Source organism: Larus michahellis, chromosome 3 (genome assembly GCF_964199755.1).
Source record: "Larus michahellis chromosome 3, bLarMic1.1, whole genome shotgun sequence".
Lineage (NCBI taxonomy): Eukaryota > Metazoa > Chordata > Aves > Charadriiformes > Laridae > Larus > Larus michahellis.
Genome location: NC_133898.1, coordinates 91066671 through 91078970, shown reverse-complemented (window position 1 = coordinate 91078970; position 12300 = coordinate 91066671). Strand labels below are relative to the sequence as shown.

Sequence of the window (12300 nt, the reverse complement as noted above, 5' to 3'; positions counted from 1 at the left end):
GAAACCTCCACAAGCATTAAGAGGCTGAGTTTCTTTAAACCCAGCTTCAGTTCCCAGAGAGATGGCTTCCAGTGCAGGGTTGCTCCTTTGGGTTCCTGCAGGGCTGGTGAGTGCGCGGGAAGAGGTGAGGGAACAGGGGACAGTGAGGTGGAGTGGGGGCATTTGTGTTCTCTTTGCACTTTCAGCTCCCTGTACTTGACACAAGTACAAATATTTCTGGATGATGGACCTGTGACTTCTTGCACATAGCCATTAGGGCAGAGTCTTCACTGGGAGCTGAGATTCTGTTCTGCTAGAGGAGCAGCCTTCAAGAAAAGCAGTCGCTGTAGCAAAGACTCTCTTTAATCACCTAAAATTATGTTAGTGGTGTTCATTTTTATCTGTGTGAAGAGCCTGCTGGTATGGGAGACTTTTATTTTACCTGATTGGGTATCACATTTTGATGTGGCAGATAGGATGTGTCTGACCAGCATGCTTTGGTAAGAGAGTAAACATAGCAAGAATATACCCTAACCCACCAATATTTTCTTAGGTCTTTTGTAACATCAAAGCACCCTTGTGCAATGCTCATTATAGTCACCTGATGCAAGATCCGAGGTTTTGTGATACCCACTTCCTTCTGTTGTTCCTATGCTTGTACAGCTGCCAAGATTCTCAAGAGATACGTGGAAGAGCAATGTGATACTCAAGGTGAGTTGTGTTTAATCAAGCTGCAGCCTGTACTGAGAGAGGTTGCGTAAAATTAACTTAGTTACTTGGCGTAAAAGTACTTTGTGTTGATGCATAGCTTTTTAAAATTAATTAATTGAGATCCTAGTTCACACTATAAGTAGAACAGGACAGGAACATATGATTTTGTTTGTTTTGAGCTTGGTGTGGAGGCATTTCTCAGGAGTCAAATGCTGAGCTGTAGGTAGCAGACTGTTGCTCTGCATGGCCTTATCCTGCCAGAACAAATGCAGAAGGATGTTTTGGGAACTGGGCTGTTTGATGGGTTGGAACAAAAGAGCCCTGAGGTAGGGTAACATAAGTCAGACTTTTGTTACCTGACTGAGATTCCCACCACTGGACTCCTGCATGGTCTGGGAAAGAGTATTCTGCAGAAATTCCAGAGAATTTAGCAAGCATTAAAGAAAAAATAGAGGGTGCCCATGACCCACTGAGAGCTCCTTTAGCTCCAGAGCTGCCACGGGATCAGGCAGGGGGATCATGATTTCCAAAGTATTGTTTATCATTACCTGTGTGGAGATTACTCACAATTCTCACCTATGTGGATACTGCTGTGAAGGGCAGCTTGACCATCCATCATCTAGAAAAGATTAGAAAAAAAGAGCTCTACTGCTAAGTGTCAGCTGTTGTATAGCATTACCGCTTCATGGGTTGTAGTACAAGACTACTTTTTGCAGGTACTGTTTCTTATTATAATCTTCCCTCTGGAAGAACCTGGAGCATATCTGTATCTGCGTGGCATCTGACTCTTCCTGTCCCTGACCATTGGTTGACAATGGTGAGTGCATTATGTGCTAAAATCTTGTTTCTCTGGGGAATCAAGTCCCCAGTTCAGGCCCCCAAGTCCAGAACTTGTCAAACCTGTTGACCTTTTCCCATTTTTTAATAATTTTAGACATCTGCCTTCCACCAATACTCTGTAATTACCTAGGGTTAAAGTTAAGCTGTTCCTTTCTGTTGCTCGAAGCATCCAGTGGGAAAGACTTCAGGTGACCTTCAGACTGGTGTAGGACATAAAGCATGCATATGTTCCTTCCCTGTAATTTGGAAGTCTCATCCATGTGCTTTGTCAGACTTCTTGAAAGGATATGTTTTTCCTGGTTCATTATAACCACCCTGGTGGGTGATGTGCTGCACCAAAGCAGGTTATTAACTGACTTAAAAAATAAGAGTGAACTGATTTTTCAGGTAGTTATTGCCAAGTTTGTCTCTGTGTATAGGATAATTCCCGTGGTGCTATTCTGTCTTTGCAGCTTTAGTGTTAAACCCTGCTTCAGTTTTAATACTTCTTCGTCTTCTTCGCATTAACTGTATTATCTTTTTGTTTCAGTAAGAAAACCTTTAGGAATTACAAATCCAAATGTAACCCTATTGTACTTATGGTCATGGTACTCACCGTTAGGTCCTTTAGCCTGACGCATTAAAAACCTCACTGACAAAATGAATGTATAAGAGGAGCAGAATCATGGAGACTAGTGCCCCTGTTCTTGACTACCTGTGTTTATTTTATATCTTGTGAAGTACCAACAAGAACATTGTGCAAGACAGATGTGAGCATCACAGCATTGCATCCTTGGATATGAACAGTTGGTGAAGAAAATGAACTTTCAATTATTGATTTATTTATGTTTGCTGCACAGAAATTGCCTTACTTTGGGTTGAGTCAGATATCCTCAGATGTGTGTGGAGGAGAACGTTGCTGCTGTACTGTTTCTCCTTCAATAGTTAAACAGCTCAGGTTGAATTGAGGGTATGGAGTCGTTCAGGCTACCTGTGTGGAACACTCCAGTCTGGTCCTCGTTTATCTGGTGGTTGTGTCTTTGTTTTGTCATGGGAAGAAATACTTGAATACAACTTTAAAAATTTCCCATTTCTAACATAGCTAGCTACCCAGTTTATTCATCTTGATATGCCTAACTAAAGATCATCAATCTGTATTGTGTAAGTCACTGAATATATTTTAGATGGATCACAGAATCACGGAGAGGTTGAGGTTGTAAGGGATCTATGGAGGTCATCTGGTCCAACCCCCTGCTTGGGCAGGGCCACCTAGAGCCGCTTGCTGGGGTTACTTAGTTTCTCTGCTGTGTTTTGTTTTGGTGTTATTTATCTAAATGTTTTGAGTGTTCTGTATCTTAAAAGGAATTCATGCACCCATACCTTAAGGCTCTGTAGTGCTTAAGAAGGATATTTTAACCTCTTTTTGGTTGAAAAATTATGCAAGTTTTGCAGTAAACAGTGCTCCATTGGGCAAGATCATATGTCAATTTTGGTACTGTACAGTCCATAAAAACTGCAGATAATGGGTACACAGATGGCTTGATTTAACAGACTGTGTCATAAGTGTGGCTGAGAAGGATGGAGCTGGAGGGGGCTGGGGGTGAGATTTGTCTCAAGAAGTAATTCTACAGGCAATATATGTTTTTTTGTGGTTTAGGATGTTACTTAATACTTGGTATCTGAAGCATTTGAATGTGAAGGAGTTGGAAAGGACTAAGACCTTGGTGAACAATTTCAGCTTTCCTGATGCCGTGTACAAGATGTAACAAGAGCAGGCATGGCATGAGATGGTCAGTGCAGCCAAAAGCCTTTCGCAGAAGTTTGCCTTCAAACCTCCGTCGGTGAGGTTATTCATGTCCCATGCTGGGGCTGTCTTCACAAATAAGCGTGGTTTGCATAAACTACACTTATTCCTGGACTCTCAGGTTGTAACATCTGAGTCAGCAACTGTGTCCTACTAATACATTCAGCCCAGCACGTTCTGATGAAGCAAAGATCTCATCCCAAAACCTTGCCGCTGTCATTGCTGTGCAGTGTGTCCTAGCACATGCCTTTTCTCAAGCATAACCCCCCTTCTCCCCCCAAAATCTGCAATTGTAAAGATTCTACTGGCATGTCAGCACACATCTTCAAAGAACCCGAGGGGCATTTTTAATGAGAATAGCTTTAGAATTCCTGGCTTGATTTATGAAGAAAAGAAAAAAAAAAATCACAGAGACAGTATCCTCTTACCTATTAAAATATTTGCCTTCTACTTAATGGTGTTATCAGCTTAACTTTTGCAGACGCAAATTGAATAACCAAATTTTTACCTCTTTTCCACTTAGAAGTATAGACACTTTCTCTGCTTAAATGCCATACAATTCCAGAGAGAGGGAAGTGGAAAGGTAAAGGACTAAAGGTCTTTGTTCTAAATTATGGAAGAAATAAACATTCAGGACTTCAGCATTGGATGTTTCCTGCAAAATTTTTAGCAGGTTGCTGTACTGTTTTAAGGAGGTTTTTGTAACTTTTACAAAATGAGATGAACAGGGCAACAGGTCTTTGCATTTAGTTCCCGTTCATCAACCTAGCTATATTAATGCATGCGTTTCACTTTTTTGGCATCTGTTTTTGAGCAAGGCTTTATGTTACAGCCACAGAAATGAGGCAAGTACAATCATTCTGCATTATTTATATTCATATATTCATAATCATAATTCGTAACCCTGTTTACGGGTATACAAAACTACTCCAGCTCATGCTGAGGACATCAGTTACAACAGGTGCCCTGAGTCCTATCTGCATCTCCCTTGCCTTTCAGAAAGTGCCAAACCTGTTCTCATTTATGCTGAACCCAGCCAGTAGACATAATTTCTCACTGTTCAGTAACACCTCCCTCTCCTTCCCCCCCTCCAAAAAAAAAAAAAGCCTGACTCCCAACATTCCTGTCATGTCTTACAAATATTTGTGTAAGTCCTTGGCAAGAAGCTGACTCTGTTCCTCACCACTAGCCAGTCCGCTTCTACGGCCTTATATGCCTGTTTCTTCCAGCACTTATTCCTGTAGTTCAAGCACCGGAGGAGGTGCGTACAGTGCTATTAAATACCCTGAATACAAGTCCTGTGGATCATTAGCATAGGCAAGTAGTATGAGAGAATGGAGAGGCATGGGGTGCTGCTGGATATTTGGTTTTCTGTGGCTTTTATTTAAAAGGGAAATTAAACATGAAAAGCCGTAAGAAAAGAATTCTGTGGTGCAAACCTTAAAGATGTCATCGTGTATGTGTTACTCTGTGGGAGACGTGCCTTGTGTGGTGCACAGGACAAGCAGGGACTGGGCAGGGCTCGGGAGAGGTAAGAGTGTGCTTTTGTGTGGAAGCTGTGACCTGGAACCCAAGAGCAGGCTTACACCATCGGGAACAACGGTTGACTAATTCTGGCAGTTCCTGCCCTCTCTATGATTTGCTTTTCAGCGTTAGTGTTATATTAACTCCTTCGGAGCAAACGTGTTCCTTAGATTTCTTGTTGCACTCCCAAACCGGCACATACTTCAAAACCAGGATAATTTTCTGTACGTCCTTTTCTTTTGCTGTATTTTGTTGCATGAATTTACGCTGCACGTAAATCTGGAAAAAATGTGTTTGAGGATTTTTGTTTCCTCATTTTAATACCTATCACTGCAGTACTATACCAAGGGGTTAGATCTCTGGGGAAATTTCTTTGTACTACACTAATGATGGTGAATTCATGTCAGTTTAAATCCAGGGAATGAAATAATAACAAGATTTTTGTCCGTCGTATGATCCTGAAGAGAACTACTTCTGGAAGTGCAGAGAAGGTATTCTTTGAGAGGAGACTGACACTCTGTTGCAAAGGTTGCACAAATGCCAGGTCCAATATTCGGTTAAGAAATTTCTGGCTTCCGTCGGTTCTGCAGACTTTGATTCAATCTCATAATTGTTTTTTGTAAGCTTTGAATCAGAGTAGGCAAGAGCAATATCCTTCTCATAGTAACAATGGTAAAACCTCCTGAAACTTCTGAAGTGAATTCCGGGGTATCCTCATCCTGGCAGGTCTCTCAGTAAATCAACATGTAGTCTAGCAAGGAGGAAACTTTTCAAGTAGAACTTTTCCTAAAGCAGATGAAAATACGCATCTGTAGGTCTCAGTTGCCAAATCTTGTTAGTATAAAATCTCAAATGCCTTGTAAGAGAACAGCTACAAGTCTGTTGATGTAAAATTGCAAGTATGTTCTCTTGTGTAAATAATTTGTCAATATTATTGGAGGTACCAAAGTAGAATTCTGGCAGAAATTGTGTTTTGTAGGACAGGAGCAGGATCGATTTCAGATTCTTCTTTTCTTTAGCCTTTGCGGCTTCCTGCTGAACTACCTTTTTTTTTTTTGGTTGTTTTGTGGTTGGTTTTTTTAGTAGCCTGAAACACATTCCAGAAATGTCTGTGTGAGGGAGAAGAGTAAGAGTGCCAAGGCTGCTGATGAATAAGAGACTTTGTGATGAGTCTTGTAAAATCGGACCTTTTCATTCAGACAGTGGTTCTCCATTACTGAGTCCTTTGTTGCCTTCTTTTGAATTGGAGGGGAGAGGAGGAGATGTTAAGTGTTATCCTGCAACACTTCTCTCTAGCCTACCTGAATTACCAGAGGGATGAATTGCTTTGACTGGGGGGGGGATGGGGAAAAATGCAGAGGGAGTTGATTGACTCTGTTAAATCTGAAGATGCAGCAATGGTATTACTTCACTTCTAAAACTACCCAGTTTGGGGAAATGTAAATTTACATTGAAAGTTTGTTTTTTGAACTATATTGATCTGGGCTGAGAGATGATAATGAAAATTTCAGTTTTAAAATCAGTATTTTTTAAATAGACATTCACGTCTTGCTGACTCCCAGTCCCTTGGAATAAATCTTTCTTGAAGTTGAGTGGGGTTTTTTTCAGTTCTAAACTATTTGCAACAGTGTTTTTGGAATACAAACTTGGAGCTTCCTACAAGGTGAATTTGGATTGCATGTATATTTTATCTAGGTGATGTCAGAATCCTAAACATACAGTTTTTCCCTGCTGAGCACACCATATTTATTACAGTTTACCTGGTAATAACAGCTGGAGAACAACTGTGGTAGCATCTGACTTAACTAGATGACATGTAATGTGTGGTCAGGGCTGCAGCAGCTGTGTCCCAGGCATACACCTTGGTAAAATTATCCCTCACACCCCAGATGACAGTATCTGATTACTAGTAGGTAATAATTAATATGTAAACATTGGCATGTGAGAACTGTATGAAGGAGCTGCCTATAGTTTGTCAGTTTTCGGAGTCCTTGCTTCTGACAGTTAGCAGTTCTGCAGTTAGCAGAATTGAGTTTCATAAACTTGTCTTTAAACCTTAAGTCTTCATTAGGTATGACAGGGTGTCACGCAAATGTCTTTGGAATGAATCTGTTCACCTCGAGAGAGAAATGCCTTTTAATAGTTCAGTACCTTTGCCCCTTCAATTATTGCAGGAGTTCCTGTTGTGTCCATTTGTGATGTTTCCTCCTCTCCAAGTTGAAGCGTGCAGCTCTGTTGCAGCAAATGCTGCAGCATCCTTTCAGCAGTGCCGCCAGAGCCGTCCGTCTCCAGCTTCAAGGGAGCTGCCCTGTCTCCACAGATTGCTTCCAGCTTTTTGTCTTGGCCGCTGGTGTGTTGGCTTGGCAGTCACTCTCATCTGTGAGAGCTTTTTAGAAGACACTGATCCTCATTTTGTATAAAAATCTTCTGGACAAAATGTTTAACTGGGGAATTAGGCTGCTGCTTTCCACGCTGCATCCAAGTTCTGTGTTTGATTCCTTTATAACGTAGGAGGAGTTTGGCTGGGAAGACTGCACTGCCCCTCCATGCTGCTTGTCCTTCTGAACAGTTGCAGCAGCCGGCATCCCTTCAGATCTCTGGGGGAGACCTCGTAGCATAGTGGCAAACATCTAAATCTTTTCAGTGCTAGGGGGAACCTGCTCTGGCAGGGGGCTTGTTGGAGAGCGTAGCAAGGTCTGTGGCTACATGGGACCTCCTTCCTTTTTCTTCCCCACCCCCCCTCCCCACCCTCAGCAAGAGAGAAACCAGAAGTGGGTGCAAAAGGATGCAAAGGCAAGGCAGCCTCTTCTCCCCCTACCTTTGAGGGAAGCATCCTGGTAGCCCATGCCACCAGCTGCACCTGACGTAGAGGTCCACTGATGCCCTTTCCCTTCTCCCTGCAGACTGAAAGTGTCAGATGCACTCTCTGCCCTCCCTGATGGTTTTGTTGGGATAGGGCATCCCAGGAACATAGTCCCTCTGAAGAGCCCTCCTCCTGTCCTGTGCACATTTACTGGGGTGGTGCACGTCTGCCAGGCTCACGCACCGTGGACGAGTAAGTAGCAGATATGGTGATATGCTCCTGATTTCTAGCCTGATGATTTTCTGCGTGAAACCTTGCAGACTGATCTGGGGAGGAGAAGACAAGCATGCTCCTCTTTTTGGAATGCTTTTCATGATTAGTTTTGTCCTCTGCCCTGCAAAAGCTGATGTTACAGGGATAAAACGTTTTGAAGGGAATGAATAACCTGTCATAAGCCAGCATTGCTTCTTTTGCTCACTTGAGAGAATTCATTACTACATCTGTTGTTCTAGCTGGGGAGCGCAGCACTGGCTTTTTGGGAGGGAGATAGCAGATCACTGCTGAAAAGAGACACGTAGACACGTGGTGCTCTGCAGATGTGGTAAGATACCCTCTTCTCTTGTACCAGGAGATGACAATCTCCCCCTCCCAGCAAAGGGACTCCTTCAGCCTTAATCAAATAGATAACACTGCTGTAAAAGTGAATCTCTGTTCTTAAGGCAAGATAGAGGAGCTGGTATCCTCAGTTTTCTTCAGACCTTGCCCTGTTTTGTTATGAGACCATAGAAAGTATTGCTTCAAGTTAGAAAATACCGAATATTGTGAAAATTGCAGTGTGCACCTGCCCAAGAAAAGTTACAGCTGTATATATTTCACTTCCTGCAGAATAGTGTGGAAGGGAGGAATTTTCTGCCCGATCTAAAGGTTTGGGGGTTTTGGTTTTGTTTTTTTGGTTTTTTTTGTTGTTGTTTTTTGTTTGTTTGTTTGTTTGTTTTTTCTTAAAGATTGGACTGTTGCCTGGTGTTACTGCTGCAGATCTGCAGGACTAATGTCCAGACCTGAACACGTTTTTCAGGCTTCTCTACTCTCTCATCGCTGCTCTCCTCTCCCTGACCCCAGCTTGCCACTTCCTCATCCATTTAATGAAGACAGAGGGCTCTTTATTTTATGATACTCAAAATGTAATATGATAGTGTTGCAGAAGAGCTAGTGGAGTAGGCATTACCAGGTGTTTGGCATTTTCTATTTCGGGGAGATCTGTAGTTTTAAGAGTGGCTTCTGTCTTACTCAGTCCCCTCCATAAAGGAAAGGGAAGGCAGGTTGGGGATGCCTTGTAGTGTGGCACCATCTGTGCAGCCACAGGCCTTCCCAGCGGCTGCAAGTGGATGTGGATGGTGTTGTGAGTTAGGTCCCTCTTAACCTCCTGAGGAGGAACGATGCCTACTGCTTAAACAGAGGTGAATGTGGAGGTGAATGTGGAAACCTCAGAGCCGGAAAACCAAATGGATGTGAAATCCCGTGCAGAATCTCCAAAAGATGCAATTTTAGACTACATTTTTTCATAAGGGAAGTACAGGCAGATCTGTTGTCATATAAATGCATTGGGATTGTTTTGTCTCTGTCCCTTCAGGAAAGAAGAAGCTACAGTTTTACTATAGGATGTGCTTTTAGCTTGCTGGTCACGTTATCTGATGCAGGTATTCCTGCTGTTTCTCTTTCACCTGTTTCACTCCAAGTGAGCCTGCACTGATTACAGTGTTGTCTTCTCTGGCGGGCAGACAAATAAGGCAGGACTGATCCAATTGTTGTTTCATAACTGCTTCTTGGAAGACACATTCATCATTTCATGGACAAGTTCAATAACTAGAACATGTTTTCTTCATTTTTGAAAATGTGGCTCATGAAACACATGTTGTTCTTTGGAAGTAAAGTGCGTTCTAATGCCCAGTGAAAGCCTCTGACAAAGAGAACATGGATAGCCTACAGGGAAAAGTAGCTTAATTCTCCTGTCTTTAAAGATTATTTTCATTTTGGAGCTTCTCTCCCAACAATATGACTAAAATAAGACCCTGCCAGTTGTTGTCTTAGGCAGTTGAGCCATTAAGGCAGTTAGGATTTGGAAAGCTCTTTCAAAATGAGTTAACATCAGTAGCAGCCTACCATTCTCTCAGAGAAAGACATTGGTGGGGTTTTTTTCTTCTATCAAATTTTGTATAGATGTTTTTAAAAGGCTTATTGTAAATATTCCCTTGCTGAAGGAGAATTCAGCCATCATTGAATGTAATTGTATTCCCATATGAAACCATCCTTTGGGCCATTACTATCTTGTATGTCTTCTGGTAAGTAGATTACAGGCATTGTAAGCCTTGGAACTGAATTCTTGCTACAGTCATTGTACAAATTAATTTATTTAAAAGTGACAATGTTTTTTCATATTCTACCAGTATATATGCTTCTTAATATTCTCTAACCTCATTCATATCACAGATTAGTTAGAGTTTGGAAGGGACCTTCGGAGATCTGCGGAAGCTGCACACTTTGGACGTTAAAACAGCACTTTAAATAACCCGACAAGAACTAAATTCTCATACACTGTGCTATTCTGATTGAAGATGAAACCACTTTCAGCTCAGAAGCTTTCAAATGTATTGCTGATCTCCCAACAGCAGCACACCACTATTGATTTCATCTCTAGTAGTCATTTCAGAGTTACCTTTACGTCATTGCCATGTTTTTGTCTTTCACCCTTGACTGAACTTTTGAGCAGTGAGCATCTGGTGAAGGTGATGACAGCGATAAAGGCGTAACTATTCAGAAAGAGGCAGCAAGGATGTTGGTGGCAAAGGGTTTATGTTGAGCCTTTGGCTTCATAGGTGGAAGGTGACACAGTGTGATCTTGTCAGAAGGTCAGTTGTTCCGAGAATGACTGGACACCAGGGCATTGCAAGATTTGATCTCATGTTATGAAGAGAGGTCATGCTGGTCAAAATTTCAAGCTAATAAGTAGTCATCTCTTGATTTTTACTTCTAAAAGGGGCCAGCATCTCCTTCTGCCACAAAGCTAGCCTCCAAATAGCCAGCCTCTCCTCTACCTCAGAAGCCTCTCCTCTACCTTTTCTCTCCTTACTAGATGTTGAGTTGGCAGTGGACTACCCTGATGATCCTGTTCTTGCCTCTCTTTTCTCCACGGCAAACCTACAGCCTGTGTGTACCTGAAAATGTGTGTAGGTCTCAGGTCTCTGCCTCTCTTACCTTAGTTGCTTTGCTATCTGTAAAATCACTAATGGTCATATGTTTAAGGAATGAGTCCTTGATTAACTGATTTCTAAGTAATGGCACAGTAATAAACACAACCATCCAGGTTGAAATGACAGCAAATCCAGTAATTCACCAATACTGGGCTAAGCTTAATATCCAGGTGCGCTAAGACTTACATGACCATAGTGACCAAGCAGGCCAGCAAGAAGCCAGGCATGGCTCTTTGGGTGAGGAGCAACTTCAACCAGCTGAGGGGCTCAGGGAATGTCAAATTCCCTGATCAGACAGTCCTCCTTTACTGCTGAGCTGCAGAAGCAGTGCCTGGACTTGTTAACCAATGGCCACATCCCATCTCTGCTCCCCTTCTGTGCTTGTTCTGTCCTTGGTGTGCTCAGGCATGGAAATACTGCATAAGGCAATACTAGCCCCATGCTTACACCTCTGTTGACGTGGCTTGTCAGTCAGGAACTGATTATTCTGATTTTGGAAGGTATGGGTGGGTGGTGGTGTTGGAGGCAGATGTTTCCCTAGTGTCAGAGATAGGTTCTGCTCCCAGGCAGCTGGCGGTTGTAATGGATGACCTTTGTCTTTACCATTTATGGAGATTTATTTTATGTCAGCGTACTCAGTTTTCTCACTTCCCTTTCTTACGCTGGCAGAAAGGCAAGATTTCATTTCCTTATATTTTTAAGGAAAAATAAGTGGGATAGTGAAGTGGATCACTTAGTCACTCATGGAAATTTGTGGAGAGGAGCAGGGTGGCCAGGGGGTGCCAGACACCTCTAGACGCCCATATTTTTCACACAAGTGCTTTTGACTGTGCTCATATGTTTTATTTCATGGTGTTAGCATCCTGAAGGCTTGGACATATGTATAAAATGCATCTTTCAAATCCCTCAAGCTGGAAGGGGGTTAAATTTAGCATTTCCATTCTCCTTAACTTACCCCTTATGGGAAATAGTTTATGTATTTTTGGCTTTCCAAAATGGATGGAGTGGTACCTACTCATGAGGGTTGTTGTTACTTCATTACTGATTTTACAGCCTGTCCTGTGTATCTTTTTACCTACTATATGCTGTGTTCATTTGGATCCATCTGTTGCTGAAATATAAGGCTATTTTGCCAACTGTATTCACCTGCCTAAAAAACTACCACAAGCCGAGGAAAACTAGAGAAATATACTTTGAATCCATTGCACGTATTAGGAGAGCAATGTGGTCCCATGGTAGTCATCGCTGTGGGCATACGAGAACTGAAATAATAATTGTAATAGTCTGGTTTCTTTTACAGCCCCTCAGGGCAAGTGCTTGTGATTATTTGCTGTTAGATACAAATCAGAAGCAATACATGCACTAGGTTTTGGGAACCATTGCATTAGCCTTGTGTAAGAGGGAAAAAGAGC

General features: G+C 42.3%; 1 protein-coding gene across 12 annotated transcripts in view; it reads left to right on the top strand.

Moving 5' to 3' along the window:
* ANKRD6 (ankyrin repeat domain 6) overlaps positions 1-12300 on the top strand; it is a 117302-nt gene that overhangs the window by 15687 nt on the left and 89315 nt on the right. The window contains exon 3 of one of the 12 annotated variants that reach the window (XM_074581149.1): positions 533-690. The exons of 10 other annotated variants lie outside the window; for them this stretch is intronic. The gene's annotated coding sequence lies outside the window, so the exon portion shown is untranslated. Of the gene's footprint in view, positions 1-532; positions 691-7793; positions 7893-12300 lie in introns of those variants that run through there. One more of the 12 variants, XM_074581152.1, reaches the window with a different exon arrangement.